The 16,399-nt window shown below is 43.0% G+C and overlaps 1 long non-coding RNA gene across 1 annotated transcript in view; it reads right to left on the reverse strand.

Moving 5' to 3' along the window:
* Positions 1-9,625: 9,625 nt before the first annotated feature.
* Positions 9,626-16,399, reverse strand: part of LOC128777355 (uncharacterized) — a 101,797-nt gene continuing 95,023 nt past the window's right edge. The window contains exon 4 of the long non-coding RNA XR_008422655.1: positions 9,626-12,595. This is a non-coding gene — a long non-coding RNA (uncharacterized LOC128777355). The remainder of the gene's footprint in view (positions 12,596-16,399) is intronic.

Consider the following 16,399-nt stretch of genomic DNA (forward strand, 5'->3'; position numbering starts at 1 on the left):
GAATTATATTTTTTAAAAAAGAATAATTATTAGTGTAGAAAAATGTTCATGTATATATGTAAATATTAATATATTTGTATACATGTATAATTATAATTTTATTTCTCCAAAATGACACAAATTTATAAAGATACCAAGACATGACACTGTGAACTTTTTTATTGTTTCATAATTAGAAAAAATAAATGTTATGCATTTTTGTATCAAAAAAGTAAGCCTTTGGATCAAGGTCATCAAAAGGCGGATATAGTATTTACTTGATGGCCAATTACTGAGAAGGCCCTACTTGGTCAGGCAGTGTGCTAGAAGCTGGAAACTCTACGATTAATAGAGCTCCCTTTCTTTTTTCCCCCCAGCTTTACTGAGTATAACTGACAAATAAAAAATGTATATATTTTAAGTGTACAATGTGATGATTTGATATACATGTGAAATGATTACCACATTTAAGCTAATTACTACACCAATCACCTCACATAGTGAACTGTGTGTGTGTGCGTGCGTGTGTGTGTGTGTGTGTGTGTGTGTGTGTTGAGAACACTTAAGATTACTCTCTCAGCGAATTTCAAGTGTAAGACACAGTGTTACTAACTATGGTCACTACCCCTCCCATCAGACTCCCAGAATTTACTCACCTTCCAACTGAAAGGTTGTATCCTTTGACCAATACCTGCGCTCCTTCCTCCCACCCCACTCTCAAGACCCTGGTAACCATCATTCTACTCTCTGCTTCCGTGAGTTAAAATTTTTAGATGCCACATATAAGTGATGCCATACAGTACTTGTCTTTGGCTTATTTCACTTAGCATAATGCACTCAAGTTTCATCCAGAGTGTCACAAATGACGGAATTCCCTTCTTGTTTATAGTTATTCCATGGTGAGATATATATATCTCACATTTTCTTTATTCATTCATCCTTTGATGGAAACAGGTTGTCTCTATGTCTTGGTTAGTGTGAACAATGTGGCAATGAATGTGCGAGGGCGGATGTCTCTTTGAGATTTGGTTTTCCTTGACATACACACCCAGAAGTAGAGTCGCTGCATCATATTTTTAGTTCTATTTTTAGAATTATCCACAGTCTCACCAACACTTATGTTTTACCTTTTTTTTTTAATAGAAGTTAGTTAACATATACTGTAATAATGGTTTCAGGAGTAGAACCCAGTGATTCATGACTAACATGTAACATGGAGTGTTCATCCCAACACGTGTCCTCCTTAATGCCCATCACCCATTTAGCCCTTCCCCCACCTCCATCAACCCTCAGTTTGTTCTTGTATTTAAGAGTCTCTTATGGTTCGCCTCCCTCTCTGTTTTATCATACTTTTCCTTCCTTCCCCCTATGTTCATTTGTTTTGTTTCTTAAAGTCCACATTTGAGTGAAATCATGTGATATTTGTCTTTGTCTGACTTATTTCACTTAGAATAATACATTCTAGCCTTTTTGATAATAGCCATCCTAACAGGTCTGAGGTGGTATCTCATTGTGTTTTTGATTTGCACTTACGTGATGATAAGTTGCTATTGAGTTGTATGAGTTACTTACAAATTTTAGATATTAGCCCCTTATCAGATATATGGTTTGCAAATATCTTCTTCCACTCTGCAAGGATGAAAAGGTTGCCTGTTCATTTTGAGAATTATTTCCTTTGCTATTCAGAAGCTTTTTAGTTTGACGTATTCCCACTTGTTTTTGCTTCATAGAACCCACTCTCTACTTAATAAAGTACACTCTGTGCACCAGAGGTTGATTTGTCATCTGACAATGACCATCAGGTGTGGTCAGCATGGTGGGAGCACACATGAGGGAATTCCGACTTGCTGGGGGAAGTATTAGAAAAGCTTCACAGAGGACGGATACTCCTTCAAGTATCTTCACTCACTCCTTCATTTGTTTGATCAACAGCTATGTTTCGAACATCAACAATGTCCCAGGAACTGTGCTGGATGTTGAAATACAAAGACGAGCAAGCTCATGGCTCCTCCCCTCGAGGACGTCACTATCCAGTGTAGGACTGAAGGCCTTGAAGGGTGAAGGAGCATTTACCTCCTTGCAAGTGACCTGGTGACCACCAGTACCCCTGCCCGTCCCATGATTGCAGCTTGAGCATCCAGGCTTCCTTCTTCATGTCCAAACGTCCCCTCCCCCGTGTCCCATATAGGTAACTAGTGGCTCCTGTCAATGACAGCTCTGTTCCCTCAGGTCCCATTTAAAACCCCTCATCCCTAACTCTGAACATCCCTCTGAGTCTACTCTAGAGCTTCCAGGCACGCCTTCCCTCTACCCTCATTCTACCTTCCGTGAGAGTCACTCCTCACAGTCCTGCTGAGAGCACGGTGGGCTACAAAGCCTCACCCCCGGTTATGTCTGATGGATGGGAAAGGACCCTAGAGACGAGCTGAGCCAATCAGGTTCTCCCTTCCAGGAGTCTGGAATAGAACACGCAGGCTGTGAGCAGTCTCCTTTGACTAGTCGTGGACGGCACCATCCAGCAGGGTCTGAAATGGCCTTTTTTGGCCCGAGGCACTGGGTGTTAGAGGAATCAGGCCCAGGGGAAGAGAGCAGTTGTGCCCAGAGAGCATGGCACCTTGTAGAGAACTACACAGTGAGCTGCTATGTTGCCATCTCCTGAATTTGGATTCCGGAAAATGTCTCCCCTGTTGTCCTCTGTTTTTAAAAAGCTTGTCTGAATGTGTTTCTCCTTCCTACAAAAGATGCTCTTTGATTAAAATGATCTCCAAGGTTTCCCGAAACCCTTAGAGGACCGCAGAAACTTACTGGAGAAACCCTTTAGTTGTATCAAGGCTGGGTCAGGCTCTGAGCCTTGCACAAGGCACGTGCTTAATAAATAATTGTTAGCTGAATGACTGTAGGAATGAAGACCTGCCCCAGAGGGTCTTCTCCAGCTACCTGAGAGTCCTCATTTACCTGTCTGACATCCACAGCACTATGAGGAAAGTGGTCACATGGGCTCATGCACAGCTTGGATTCTTGCCTCGAACTTATTCCAGTAATCACTGAACACCTGCTTCTTTGGCAGTCCGGGCCGCACTGAGCCATGCCAGTGGATATTAAAGTTCTTCTCTGTTCCCAGTCTCTAGTGAATGATGGCTTTTGTGACAAGGAAAATGCTCAGTGTTCTCTTGAGTCCCATCGGCAGCCAGAACTGTAAGGACTGGAGCACAGAATCAAGCACAGAGAGCCCACAAGTGAAGATTTAGCTCCTGCTTAACAGGAACAGGCTTCACAAGTAGTTTTGGAAATGAGGTCAAACCCATTTGTTTCCAGATGGTCCCAGACTAAAAAAAAAAAAAATTCAAAGGGTAATGGAAAATTTTCAGGCATCATATGGTCATTCATCATTGCTAACCAGCACCTTGATTCCCAACATGTTGGATGTATCTGTCATGGAAGCTGGCTGTCCCATAGAAGTGGACTTTATTTTTTGAAAGGAAAGTGATACATTTCTATTCGAGGATTCATAAGCCATTATCTCCATTTCCAGAGTAATTACTCCTTCCCTGTTGTTGTCAAACAATTCATTTATATATATATTCTATATCTATATATATATATATATTGGCATCCTTTTTCTGCCTCGTATTATTCATTTACAATATTTATTGAGCACCTACTATTCATCAAGCTCTTTTTCCAGACATGAAGGTAGAGGAGTGAGCAAAAGCAAAGTCCCTTATTTTCACAGAACATATATTCTAGTTGGCATCCAGAAGAAGAAAGAAGAAACAAACAACAACAAAAGAAGTAAACGTTTATGATTAGGGAGAAAAACAATTCAGAATTATGGACAAAGTTCCCCGAGTAAGAGGGAGTTGCTACCTCATATAAGGTACTCAAGGAAGACCTCGTTGAAATTGTGACAGGTGGAGGGCATCTGAAGGAAGTGTGGAAGTCGACCCTACATGTATCTGGGTAAAGAACCTCCTGGGCAGAGGCAACAGCAAGTGAGAAGGCCCTGACGCAAGAGCTGCTTGTATGTTTCAGAAAAAGGAAGGAGTGAAGAGAAGAGGATAGAACATGGAGTCGTAGATGTGTATGCAAACACAGTACCTTCTAAAGACTGTGAATTCTAAAAATCAAGGACATGTCTTGTTCATCTTTAGACCCTCCCTAGCTCTTCCTGCAGCTACTGGCACGTAAGAGTGTTTTAATAAATGTTAGTTGTGGTTATAAATGAATGCACAGTTTACTTACGCTCCGTGTCGTGTCTAGTGCACTCCTCTAATTATTAGCAAGTAAAAACGTTTAATTTAGCTTGCATTTCCTTTAATACTGAACTAGGTTTAATTCCTGAGGCAGTAGATATAGCTCTATTTAGATGATGAGTGGCTGGCTGGCTGGCTGGCTGGTTGGATGGATAGATGGACCAACAGACTTAGATATACAGATGTCAGATTTGAGCAAAACCCTGGAACCTAGGCATGATGATACAACTGTGCACATGACCACGATCCAGTGAGCTTCTCAGTTTACCCTCGACCTGCCTATTTGCAATTTTATCCATCAAGTGAAGCAGACTGAGGAGTGTGAATTGCCAACCTAAGGAGGTGAGATTATGCTTTGCTAAAAGCACCCCTATCTCAAGCTCAAGAATGTTGTGCTGATGTCACGAATATAAGCCCAGTTCTGGGCATCTTTATCTCCCTGACCTTGAAAGGTTATCACTCCGACTCAGTAATTCTGACTTGTCTCCTGATTGTATCTCTTGTCTTTATTTTCTACCTTCCTGGATGATTTATAGGTAGCTTCAGCCTGTGTGTTCCAGCATAACACTAACAGGTAAGGCTCAGCTGACTTAATCATGCATAGACCCACTCCCCCCACCCCCGCCATAAATGCATACGGATCATTGGGACCCACCAGATTCCTGACCAAGGTTTCTTCCCTTGTTTCTTTTGTCTTTGTGCTGGTCAAGCCTAAGGCCCTCCTTAACTAATATGGGACCAAATTAAGAGCCAAATAAATAAATGAATGAGCAATCTGAGGTCCTGCCAGGTCTTGCAAGGAGAAAATAGAGACGGTTAGAAATTGTTGAGACAAAGTTGAACAAGTTTTTGTTGGTTTTCACGTTTTTATTTCAATACTTCAAGAAGAAAACAGTTGGCTCTTTGTACATAAATAAAGTCATTTCCTTCTATGAAATTGGTGAACACATTTACCCATGTAGTTATTATGACAGCTCAAAGGGCATTAATTGACATGTTGTGCTAAACTGTGAGTTCTAATAAGGACGTCAGAAATGAATACGGTACACTGTCCTTCCAAGATACTCTGGAAATACTTCATCGATTTCACATAGGATAAAATCCTAATCTATATCCTTCACCAAGCCTTCACTCACGCTATGCTGTGTATCATGGAAGCTCCTTACAAACCATGACTGGTGTCCAAATACAAGACTTAAGTAAAATTTCTCTGGACTTTGAGTGCTAGGGAAGGTGTGTGTCTTCTACCTAACTGGTCTGACATTTTGTCTGACAGTGAGAACTATACAAACTACATGAACTGGATTCCATTTGGGTTTGGTTTTTGTTTTTTTTTTTTGTCTGTTTGCCTCTTGTTTGTTCACCTTGTCTTTTAAGAAGTTCAAAGCCTGAGCATTAAACTCTATTTCATTACCTCTCATCCCAGTGTCCTGGCATAATTACCCAGTCCCTGCTGACAGTACATGATTTCTGATCTTCATTTAGCTTTATTTCAGCTTTCCCATTTTTATCAGCTTTACACTCATGTTCAGGGAAGTTTGATGGCTCCATGAGAAACAGAAAAAATATGTATTTATGGTTAGGAAGCAAAGAGTTATGCGATGCATCACGCTAAAAGTCATGGAGACGCCATGAGTCATGGAGACCGGAGTTCAAATACCAACTTTAACAATTACTCAGAGTGTGAACCTGATTGAGCAGATTGCTTAAATTTTCTGAACCTTAGTTTCTTCACCTGATAAATAGGGTGATGATAGTAAAATACTGTAAGGATTAAATAAGGTTGCACACAGAAAATGCCTAGAATCCGATCCAGTGCTTTGAAAATGTCCAATAAATGATATTCTCAGGTGAACAAATAGAAGCCATTGAGAAGCAACTCTGATTTACACAATGTATGAAAGTGTTTCTTGAATGTGGAAGAAGAGCTCAAATTTCACACTTTGTAACTACTTTATATGGCTTTAAATCCCAGCTCCGTAAGCTACTATCTACAATCTCAGGTAACTTCTTTATGCCTAGTTTCCTAACATTAAATTAAAATAGAAACAATGTCCACCTCACAGGGTTATTTTAAGGAGGGAACACAGTATGGATGCTTGAAAAAGTGTCTGGCATACACTAAGCACTCAATAAATACTACTACAAGTGTTACAACTATAATAATTGAAGAGGAAGAAGAGGAAGAAGAGGAAGAAGAGGAAGAGGAAGAAGAAGAAGAAGAAGAAGAAGAAGAAGAAGAAGAAGAAGAAGAAGAAGAAGAAGAAGAAGAAGAAATTAGTAGTAGCAGTAGCAGCTGACCCCTAGAGTCAAACTAAAATTTCAGAAACATCTACTCCATTTTGGCCCCAAGAAACACTGAAAACAATAAACATAGAAAACTGACTTGGCCTGGAAACACAGAGATATTTCTCCTGGGATTGTTTTCAGTTGCACATTGGGAGCTTTTCTGATAACAACATGAGAGACAAATATTTGTGTGGAAATCCATGTGCAACCTAAGCCCAGAAAGGTGCACACTGCAATTCCTCTATGATGATGGAGATGCCTCTCTCTTCTATCTCTTCTAGAGCCAAGAACTAAGTGAACTGAAGAAACCCAAAGCTCCTTATTATCAAATCCTCGTGTTCTCATTTCACTTTCCTCCTTGCGACATGTTTTCATATTGAGCCACCATTTCTTTTGATCCTCGGGGTGAGCCAAAAATGAGAGGTGGACGGGTGCAATTATTATCTATAATAAAGTGAGTAATACAATGAATTGACTGTCTCAGAGCCACCCACCTGGTGACTGGCATGGCTTCAAAGCCAACTATCTCCTTTCCTCAAACTATGCACATTGCCCTAAGTCGGGCATCCACACCCGAGCACTTTCATCTGTAAGAAATCATTCCACAGGGATCACCGGCACATCTATAGAGAAGACTCCAGATGCTTTAGCCTCAGCTTCCGCTTTCCTCCAGAAAGGTGCCTCACTCTGCACCTCTCAGAAAAGGGGCTCTTTGGGGGAACAGGGTGCCTCTTTCCTTCTGTTCCTTGTGCATCTTGTTTCCACACACGGCCCTGCCATCCCTAGGCTGTCCACTAAGCAGCCACCACCAGCAATAAATGAGGTACATCATCACCCCGGGTACTTAAAATGGAAAACCGAATGAATTCAAAGACAGTTGAATCTAGGTACAGCTGCTGAAAAAACCCTTTAGAAGAAGTTGCCAAATCATTTTACTTTGTTGAAATCTCTTTTCTCTCTATTTAAACCCTTCTGAGTTCTAAGAGAATGTAATTAAAACCATGACTTTCTCTGTTCTAATGAACAGCTTCTGCTGTCTAAGAAAAGAGGAGAGCCTCAATAAGATGCCTGTGGCTATTCCAGCCCTTGGGAGGAGGGAAGGGCCTCTGGCGCCATCCAGACCCAGATTGTTTGGAAACTGACCACGCACGTAGGTTGGGATCTGGGCTGGTTATTAAGCTACTGTCTCTCAGTGCCACCCACCCTTCTGTTTCCTGGTTTATCATTCTGAGCTTGACTCCACAGACAAAATCCTCCTTTGCCATCTGGCTTCCTGTGAGGGTCTGCCAATAAAGGGCGTGAAAGGGAGACTGCAAGCCTGGAGGAAGAAGAAGGGATTTGCTCCTTGCCGCTTGCTTCTTGTGCCGCCAGTCACCTCAGCGATGGCTCTCCAGCCCAGGAGCAGTAGCTGGTTCCGGATCCCTGTTTTCCATATTCCTGCACATCTGATCCAAGCTTCTGGGTTTTAATAACCCCACCTCTTCTCTTTGCTCCGCCAGCCCTAAGGGTGGTAGATGGTTTCCGCAGTCGCTTCATCTTTCTTCAGTTACAGTCCTCCAAATGCCAGTTCAGCAGTTCAATTCCCTAAGTTAAATGATCTCTGTTGAAATAACTAGTATGGTTGGCTCCTCTCTTCCTGGTGAGGCACTGCATTCTGCAATGCAGCTACAGATCAAATTGGTGAAATCTAGTACCTTCCATGATTTCACTGGGGGCATCAGTAGGTGGTCCATGAATAAAGGACTCAGTAAACAACTTGGGGAAATGCTGGACTGAACAAAGATAGCTTCACTTAACTACAGGATTTCCCAGAGCTTTTGACAACCTAATAGATTTGTGAATCCCAAAGACAGAGTGACAGAATCAGGGAATAATGTAAGTGTATAAATCCCTTTCTGAGGATACAAAAATGTCCACTAAATAGTGGTCAAACAGAAAGAATGACTAATTTTGTTAAGGCAGAATCACCAGGTAGGAAGGGATAGGTACAGACTGACAAATATCTAACAACTGGCTTTCCAGGAAACGTGGAAGAGGAGGAAAGAAGCCCTGCCATGTAGCACTTGCTGATTTTTACGATGTGAATCCTCCCACCATGCTGATTTCACATTACCAACGTGCCATCACTCAATGCAGACTTGGGAGGAGACACACAATGGGCTTTCAGTGTAGCGTGCCAGGATCTGGGTAGGAGCCAGTCCCAGATCTCTGAGCTTTTATACCCTGACCCCTGAGGGGAAAGACCAAGCCACTTAGAGGGGTGATTTGGAGTGAAGTCCGCAGCTGATCCTTGGTACCAGTCTGAAGTTTCAGAAAGTATGTAATCTGCTCTCTTTGTGATCCCATTTCTTCCTAGGAATCTCATTTCACCTTGTCCTTATGCTGAAATTCCTTCAACTTCTGCCAAAGATATGCTCTTAAGAAATAAATCAAGGAGGGGCACCTGGTGGCTCAGTTGGTTGGGCATCTGACTCTTGAGGTTGGATCAAGTCATGATCCCAGGGTCATAGGATCAAGCCCACATCAGGCTCCACACTAACCATGCAGCCTGCTTAAGATTCTCTCTCTCCCTCTGCCCCTCTTCCCTACTCCTGCTCTCTGAAAGAAAGAAAAAGTAAGAAAGAAAGAAAGAAATGGGGAGGGAGGGAAGAAGGAAGGGAGGAAGGGTGGAAGTGAGGGAGGGAGGGAGGGAGGAAAGAAGGAAGGAAGGAAGGAAGGAAGGAAGGAAGAAAGGAAGGAAGGAAGGAATCAAGAACATAAACTTATCTACCCCACTGGGCCAAATGCCTGATGTCCTGGAGTCACATTTTGTTAGGAAGTGAAAAGGGAAGAAAACCTGAGGACAGTGCTACTGGGACAGGCATCAGAAAGAAGAAAGTAGAAGGAAGGGAACTAACCTCTATCAGGTGTCTGCTTTTTGCTAGATAAGAGGTTCAGAGGTCCCTGAACTTGGAAGGAATAAAATTCACCTTTTTTTTTTTTAACTATTCCTTCCTTAACTAATATCTAGCATTTTCTTCATTTCCAAATGTAGGCTGCAAACCCACAATATGGCTTTGTCAACAACAGAGGTCACAGATATTTTCTTTTTAAATAATTTTATTTTTTTAACATTTATTTATTTTTCAGACAGACAGAGACAGAGTGTGAGCAAGGGAGAAGCAGAGAGAAAGAAGGAGACACAGAATCCAAAACAGGTTCCAGGCTCTGAGCTGTCAGCACAGAGCCTGACGTGGGGCTCGAACTCGTGAACCGTGAGATCATGACCTGAGCCGAAGTTGGACGCTCAACCGACTGAGCCACCCAGGCGCCCCGACAGATATTTTCATGTATTCATTTGGTGGATACATTAAAATACTATTTATGTGTTTCACTACTAGTTATAGTACTTATAGATCGGCTTGATATTTTCATTTTTAACATTAACAAAGAAATACGTATGGTATTCTATCACAAACTTGCTTTAAAAGTTTTTTGGTAACTGTAATATAATTGGCTTCCTTTATAGTTCTATGTATTTCGTTTTACGAATTTAAAGTGATTGTCCTGAGAAGTACAGTAGGGCTTTATGAGAGCACCAAAAGTATACACAATCACAAAAGGTTGCCAAAGTATTTTAAGTATGTTATTCCACTTAAACCCCAAAATGATGCAGATAGGTTTTCTTGTTCCCCTTCCACTGATGGGAATACTGAGTGTCAGAGAGGTTAAATGACAATCCCAAGCTTATTCTGTCATTACCTGGCAGAACCGGCAACTGAACCTCACAAAAATCAAGATGAAAAAAATAAAAACAAAAAATGTGCTGTATAGTTTCTATTTTTTAACATTTGACTAGTTCCATTTGAAAAATACAAATCAATAAGGAAAAGACAAATGTCCCAATAAAACTATTTGTGATTAAAAATGACACATCACGTTGTCCTTACCTATCTGTCTGACAATGGGCACTTAACTTCTTTCCATGTCTAGACTATTGTAAATAATGGGGCAATGAACCTAGGGGTCCAGCTCTCTCTTCCAGATACTGATTTCATTTCCTTCAGATCATACCCAGAAGTGGGTCTGCTGGATCATAGGGTAGTTCAATTTTTAATTTTTTGAGGCACCCCCATATTGTTTTCCATAGTGGCTGCACCCATTTACATTCTGAATTCTGACTATTCTGAATTCTTTGCCAGACAGTTCACAGATCTCCATTTCTTAGGGTCTGTGTGTAGATCTTTATTAGTTTCCTTTGGTTGTGTCATGTTTGGTTGTCGTCGTGATTCCTGATTCCTTGCATTGGCTTCTGTGCGCTTGAGTGAGCAGTCTCCTCGTCCAGCCTTTACAGGTTCACTTTGGCAGGGACAGTCCTTCACCATAGCTCAGCTTGGGGTCTTGGACGGGTCGGCTGGTAGTGTCTGTGTGAGGGCTGGGCTTGCTGTCAGGGTTTCTAGTTGGGTGAGGCCACTGCCTGTGCTCTGAGGTTAGCTGGGGGTTCCGCTGGCTGGGCTCCCCAGTCAGGTGGGGCCACCAGCTGGGCTCTGTGATCGCCTCTGGTCAGACGAGGTCACAGGCTGTGTTCCCTAGCAGAGCGGTGCCACAGTTGGACTATGTGTTTGGGAAGTCTACGGGCTGGGCTGCACATCACTCCGGGTCAGGTGTGGTCTCAGGGTGTGCTCCCCAACTGGATGGTGCTGTTGGCTGGACTCCACATTCAGGCAGAGCTAAAGGCAGGGCTTCACAGTTGGACGCCCCGTCCAACTAGCTGTGTTCTGCAATCAGGTGGGACGACAGACTGTGCCCTGAAGTTGGTGGGGGCCACAGGCCAGGCTTTGCGATCAGACAGACCCATATCCGTGCTCTGCTTTTGGGCAAGGTTGCTGTCCGGGTGCCCCAGTCGAGAGGTGCCTCTAGCTAAGCCTGCTATTAGGTGGGACTAGAGACTTTGCTATGTAACTGAGTGGTCACTGTCTGGGCTGTCCACCCAGGGGAGGCCTCGGGCTGTGTTCAGCAATCAGGCAAGGCCATGGGCTAGGCTCTATTGTGAGGCAGAGCTGAAGGCTGGGCTCCGTGGCCAGGTGGTACCATAGGCCATGTTCACATGTGTGACCAGAGGCTACGTTCATCAGCCGGGCAGGGCTGCTGGCTTGGCTCTCCACCCAAGTGGGATTATGGGATGAGCTCTGTGGCTACCCAGGTTCCCTGTGCAGCATTCCTGGTTGGTTGGGACTTGCGTCTATACTCAGTATTTGGATGGGGTTAAGAATCTGGTTCCTTGCCCAAGTAGGACTGTAGAGCAGATTCCTTAGATGGTCAGGCTCATTGACTGGGGACCCAAGTCAGGCAGAACTGTCAAGCAAGTTCCCTGACCAGACGGGGGCACCAGCTCAGCTCTGTAGATGGGCAGAGGCACTAGATGGGATCTCTGTTCAGGTGCCATGGCAAGCAGGAATGCAGTCTGCCAACATCTGGGCACTGGTTGCTGTAAGTCCCAGCCTCCTCCTCCATCACTATCTGATCCCCGGTGGTCAAGATTCCCCCAGTGATCCTGCAGAATCTCCCAGGGACCCCCATGAGGCGAGATCCAAGTGGGCCTCTCCAGAAGTGTCCCACAATGCTGGGGTGGCTGGATGTCCACTGGGGGTCTCGTTCCCACAAAAGCTATAGGCCTGGAGAGGCCCTCTTGGTATGTGGCTGTGCTGTCCTGGGGGACGGGCAATGCAGTCAGAGTGCAGACGCTCTTCTTGTCCTCCGAATGCAGTCATTCCCATTCCCAGTCTCTGAGATCCAGGGGTTCTGGGATTTTCACAATGGTGTCTCGCCTACGGATGATGGCTACGGAGGCTTCTCATGGAAGGGACAAAGGTCAGGAATGACCTATGTTGCCATCTTGATGGTGTCACTCCTCTACAGGAAACTAAAAATCTTCCATCATGATACTGCAGTGCATCCTTCCCTGATTTATAACTGCCCGGAGATGAGGCTGTTCAGACAGTCCGATGCATTTATTCAACAAATGAATATGGACCGTGTTGGCTCGTCAATATTCTGTAACTTGCCTGTGTTAGCTGGTTATTTTCCTCATCATCCTTAAAAGAAATATCAAGAGATTGAGTCTCAGATTATTCTTCTGTGGTTTGATAAATTTTTCCAAGGAGTTACATTCAAACATGTTTGCTACTTAACATGTTACGACGTATAGTTCACACACAAACACATGTGCTCACGTATATACGATCACGTGGAAATGCTTTATGTGGCCTCATTTGAATCATTCAAGGTATTAAGCATTATGTTACAGACAGGAAATATCCACATTGGACTCTTGGTTGTGAGACTGACATTCACTGAGTAAAAATGAATTTGGGTTTTACTAAATAAAAAAATTGCTTTATAAAGAACCATAGTTAGGACATGCTTAAGCAAGACCACAAACTATTTACCACTTAAATTAGGGTTTCAAAATGACCAGAACTGTGACAGAGAAAAGCCCGCAGGAAGAGGTCATGCCTGGAGGCTTTTTGGTTTTGTTTTATTGGTTTTTAAATGGACATTTTTAAAGAGATTTAAAATACAGATTTTAGAAACGATGCGGTTACTGACGCTGACAAGGTCCAGAGTTTTCCACAGGTGCGGTGGCTGGAAAGATGAGTAAGGACTGTAAGCTACAACAGAGGAAATGACAATCGGAAGATATCCAGAAACCCAGAGGATAAGGTGTTTGAAGTTTTGCGCAGAGACTTGCTGATGTTACACATAATATTTGGGGTTAGAAGAACGGGCTCGTGGCTCCAGCTCTGCCTTTTGGCTGCTTAACCCTTTTTCTCAGCTATAAGACAGCAACAGCGGTGGTAATGACAGTGATGTCTGACAATGAAGTTGATGATACTGGCGGTGACGGCAAGGGTGATGAGTCACTCACCTACTTACAGCCCCAGGATTTACTAAAGATCATTTATGTGAGTGCATTTGAAAACTATAAAGCTCGATATAAATGTAAGGTATTGCTTTCATAGCTTGAGAAGAAGTGACTTCTGGGTCACAGTATCAGCCAGGATTCAACCAGAGAAACAGAACCAGTGGCAAATATATACTAAGAGATTTACTGCAAGAAATCACCTCACGAAATTATGGGGAACAGCCAGGAACATCCACAGATGGGGCCAGAGGAGAGGCAGGCGGCACCCTCAGGCATGAGCTGAAGAAGCCTACAGGCAGAATTTCTTCTTCTGGAAAGACTCAGGTCTGCTCTTAAGGCTGTTCCTCTGGTTGAACCAGGCCCATCCAGGTTACTTGAGTAAAGCTCCAGAACCGTTTCTTAGTGAACAGGAACAAAACTGCCCCCTACCTATCTAGCTCACTGATAGTGCACAGGAGTTGGTCACCTCCCCTGAGGCTGTGTGTGATTATAATTGGTGTGATTACACTACAGTTCCTTAAAAATAATCCTTATTTAAACACGGTTTTAAAATGTGTCACTACCTCCAGTCCGTCATCCAAGTGGACACCTTCCCGGGATCCTGGAACTAGGTTCCTTTCCCTTGCTTTCCCCTTGGCGTTCAGAGCAGAACAACTGTGTTGAGGTCTCAGGGTTTCCTGAACCAATTCAGCTTCTTAATACTGACATTTAAATCAAACACCTTCAGTACATGGCTGAGCCGTCTCCTTCATGAAGGAGAAAAATACCCAACACATATCATGAGCGTCACATAAACGAAGATTTGAAAGATTCACATCATAGGTGAACAATTTCCAAAATAAAGATTTCTTCTGCACGTAATAACGGTGCTTTGGAATTTTGTCAAAACTGTATCTTACAAGGATGTTCTCGGGGCCAAGAAAAGTAATTGCAAATTCACCACAGCAGTTTGAGACAAATTCAGTGATTCAGCCTAAGAAAATACTTTTGCTGTTTGCAGAGGATTGCATCTGGGAGGATCCTGGGTTCAGCGGTAGTTAGAGTCAGGCATTAACAGCCCTTTATAGGCAGAGCTAAAATAATGCTACAGCTGATGATAGAGACAGCTTGGTGAATTCTCGAGAATGCCAGTCTCCCCAAATAGAACTTCATTAACCTGCCCAATTTCCATTGGGTCAGATCACATCACCTATTTTCTACTCATCAACTCCCAGCCAGCCAACCTACTGAATATCATGAAATGTTTAAATATCTCCCTTGCTTGTGTCCTATAATTTAACTCCATCTTTCCCCTCTCTCTCCTTTCCTTATATACCTCATCCCCAATGAAAGAGCAGTTGGTCTTAAATATTTTAATCAACAACAGTCTTTGGATGCCGACTGTGTGCCAGGTCCTTTAATAATAGGCTGAGATTACAGCCTATATGAAAGGTCAAATAGAGCTGAGCAGGGGGTGGGAAAGCTTCATGGAGACGATGACACTCGAATTCCTCCTTGAAGCTGAGGAGGTGCCTTCCACACACAGCTGATGGTCAATGAGTATTTACTGCGTGTCCTAAACTGGGGAAGTACTTCGTGTGTTTTGGGAAAGAAGCATAATTACCCTCACTTAGAGCGACTTGTTTTTAGGTCACATCTAGTCTGGAGTGACACCGACAGTCACTAGAGTCCACGAAAGACCTCACAGTGTGGATGTAGGTAAAAGCAGGGATGAGGAGCATCGTCCAGGCCAAGCAGCAAACAGCAACCAAGAAGAAGCAGAGCACCAAAGAGCATGGTCAACTGGCAAGCAGTGCTGAACATCTTAGGAGGCCTGTTCTCTTGAAAATCAGGAGTAAAAATTCAGCAAACCTTTCAGGCCTTTCGAAACCGTGCAATGTACCTGTGATTCAACTGAGCTGATATTTCCCATTCCTGTGGTTTTTCTCAGACCTTCCAACAGCCTGGTAATCCCAGGGTAGACATATCCATATCATTTTATGGAAGCCAGCCTCCAGGAAACAATCCTTAAGAAGAGACACAGTGTTTTATGGGTATTTTGTGTCCCTTGAGTACTAAGCCCAGAGATGGAAACATAACACACTCAATACATGCTACTTAATTGATGAACTTTTTGGCCAATACTTTGCTGCTGGGATTTAACACCATATCTGACTTCCAAGGAAATGGTCACTTGGAAACATTACCTAGCCAAATGAAGATAACCAGATATTAAGTTCAATGCATAGAATTAGGATGTAGAAGAGTTAGGCTTTGATTTTAGATAATTTGCTCTTTTCCAAAAAGTGCCCTAGTGATAAAACCAAAATTCTACCTCCCAAGTCGGATTTAAATCCAACCACTAATTAAATTGATTTTCTTTATTCTTACCCCCATTTATTCGTTGGTTCCTAGCACTAAGGAGTCATGATTTAGGGATGAGCAGAGGCCATTAAGCTGATGCAAAGTCACGAAGGTTAAAGAACATTTCGGAACTACAACAGGACCAAATCTCTTCGGAGAAGTGGAAGGCAGATGAGGTAAGTAGATACTATCAAATAAAGAATCTGCTGTGAAGCTCAGAACATGACCAGCATGAAAACAGTTAAAACATTTTTTTTCCACAGTACTTAACCTTGTACCTTAATAAAGTTCAGAAATATTAGAAAATCATTTTGGTTGTGATAGGGTCTAAATAAGGGTGTGACAAAAATTTCCCCCAGAAAAACTTAGGGAGCTATATTAGTTTGCTGGGGCCGCCGTAACAAAATACTGCACACTGGGTGACTTAAATGTATTTTCTTACAGTTCTGGAGACTAGAAGTCCAAGATCAAGGTATTGGCAGTTTTGGTTTCTCATGAGGCCTTCCTCCTTGATTTGCAGGTAGCCACCTTCTCACTGTCTTCACATGGCTTCTTCCTGTGAATTCATGTGCCCCTGGTGTCTCTTTATTTTCTTACAAGGACACTAGTGCCATAAAGTCATGCCCTTCTC

Source organism: Panthera pardus, unplaced genomic scaffold (genome assembly GCF_024362965.1).
Source record: "Panthera pardus isolate Hobbes unplaced genomic scaffold, ASM2436296v1 HiC_scaffold_16, whole genome shotgun sequence".
In the NCBI taxonomy this organism is placed as follows: Eukaryota; Metazoa; Chordata; class Mammalia; order Carnivora; family Felidae; genus Panthera; species Panthera pardus.